This window comes from Arachis ipaensis, chromosome B03 (genome assembly GCF_000816755.2).
Source record: "Arachis ipaensis cultivar K30076 chromosome B03, Araip1.1, whole genome shotgun sequence".
Classification (NCBI taxonomy): domain Eukaryota; kingdom Viridiplantae; phylum Streptophyta; class Magnoliopsida; order Fabales; family Fabaceae; genus Arachis; species Arachis ipaensis.
In genome coordinates this window covers 98,376,847-98,379,239 of record NC_029787.2, presented here as the reverse complement: position 1 = coordinate 98,379,239, position 2,393 = coordinate 98,376,847, and the positions used below count along the sequence as shown (strand labels likewise).

At 32.9% G+C, this 2,393-nt stretch overlaps 1 long non-coding RNA gene across 1 annotated transcript; it reads right to left on the bottom strand.

Annotated features, from left to right (window-relative positions):
- LOC110269757 lies at window positions 1,295-1,911 on the bottom strand. The gene is made up of 2 exons (XR_002358519.1): window positions 1,825-1,911; window positions 1,295-1,486 (listed from the first exon to the last, which is right to left on the bottom strand). It is a non-coding gene; the product is annotated as an uncharacterized LOC110269757 (long non-coding RNA).

Below are 2,393 nucleotides of genomic sequence, written 5' to 3'. Positions count from 1 at the left end.
AAAGATTACCTCTTCGTGTAATTGTTCAAGTCCTGTTCTTCGAACAGCTTCGGCTTCGCACGTCAATATCCGGCTAGTTCTTTGTTTCTAAAAATCTTGCAAACTCACAAGAACAAAGTGGAAATCTCGGCCTCCATAGGAGTGATGGTAATCATGAACTGGACTCTGCAGGGGGAACAGACAACGTGAGAGAATGTCTTTTGCAGATCGAGAAAGAATGCTCAGAAATTTGAAATGAGCTGCAGAAGTTGACAAAGACAAAGAGAAGTTGGAACATTTTCTCTAGAAGGTTTGGCTTTAGGAGAAAAACAGATTCTAGCAGTTCAAAAGAATCAAATAGCACTAATGCAAAGACACATTCGTCCACTATAAATGGAAAACCAAATCGGGAAAGTAGTTGATCGTGATCATTGATGTCCAAGTAGGTGGAGATAAATTGTGTCTTTTCTGTAACAAGTTCTACTTTTCTATTTGAATGAGTTTATAACTGCAATCAAATTGACAGTAGAATAACAGGTTTAGATGATGATATTTCAGTCAATGTCTTAGATAAGTTCATTCTTAGGATATGAAACTCTAGAGTAAACAATAGTCACCTCTTAGACAAAGTAAAATGACCGTTCAATCAAAGAAAGACAAGGATTCTCTTCCATTGAGATTTGAGACTTATGGCATTTTTCAATGGTTAATTGATACTTAGAATTTAAGATGCTCTTCAGAATTGAGAAGTCATGCTTAGATCTAATCATCATGATGCTTAACTTTTCTTATATTAGTTTGTCATGTTCGTCTTTATTATGTGACGTGCTTTGCTGCCTTAAGATAATTGAACCAAGATATTGTTGTAGCATATAACAATGTTTAGGTGATTATGTTATTATCGTATAAACAGATTTATTTAGTGAGTATAATCAAACATTAATAGAAATGGATAACAGGGAGTTCTTTATGGGAGAAACTTCACACCCTATCTGTGATAACATTTATCGAATATGTAAAAAAATAACTCTTGTTTTAATATCGATTATGTTGAAGAACTCTACCATAATGACAATTCGTTTTGAACATTGTAAAAATACCATTTCGTTCAACAAAAATGGTACACACACACACTCTAAAAGTCAACTACATAAATAATTCATTAATTTAGATGTTCTTTACGTATCCACATGACCGAATTCTATATAAATAATTCATTAATTTAGATATTCTTTTAATGAAGAACGTAAAGAGTATGAATATCTAGATTTGAATAGAATTTAGAGGGCAATGATAGTTCCACAAATAGTGCATATTCATATAAACCTGGAACATGTCAAATGTGTTATCTATAACAAAGTAATAGATTGTTCCAACAACAAATTAAACCCAATATCATCCGGGTATGTACATTATTCTAATCAAAGGGGTTTTTTGCGAGTCAAGAGTTACATTCGATGCATTTATCCATTTCTCAGCACATACTATATTACGCCATTAATAGCACCTGAAACAAACAACAAAATAACATCAATCTCCAGAATCAGCATGCGCAGAAATTGTGCAATTCCTTCAATAAATAACCTTTACTAGTGATGAGTTAATAAACCATTTGCGCATAATCAAACGTGAAGACCGAAGACTCAAGGGGGAACAAATGTAAATTCGGAAATTTAGATTAAGACTCGGCTCAAACACATCAAGAACAAAATTATAAATCCACGATGTTTGGGAAAGGTAAATTCAAACACAGAAACAGATTACATAACAAGCCAATTGTTAATTAAACCCAAAATCACGGGGAACCCAAAAATCAAGAAGAATATAGAAGGGGAAAGAAGAGACCTTTGAAGAGAAATTTTAGTTGTAGTAGAGCTCGAGGCCCATGCCGTCGTGGATCTCGTAATCTTTGAGGGTGATATGATCCTTGTAGATGGTTTTGTTAATCCAATCGACTGATTCTCTCTGAAACACGATGTCACAACGCTTAAGGGATGTAACGGATTAAAAATAAACTTTTAATCGATTGAGATTGCCAAAAAGTTTATTACGATTAATGGAAGATCTAATTCGTTATTGTTTTTGTTTTTCATTGTTAATAAATATAATAGATGAATGATAAAATAATAATTTATGAAATAAAAAATAATTTTTATAATTAAATAAAATATATGGGTTAATTTGTAATTAAATTTAGAAAAGGACTATTTAGCAGTTATTAAAAAACTTAAAAAATAGGTTTTATTATGAGACCATTTAATGGTCCAAACGTTCTGGGACCATCAAATCCGGTGCCAACTCTCTGCCCCTTTCATTAATATTGCGAACCTGCATGTGACGCGTTCGCGTCATCGACGCTTACGCATCGTTCGCAGTTTTTTTATGCATAATGCAGGTGATGATGCAGAAATTAT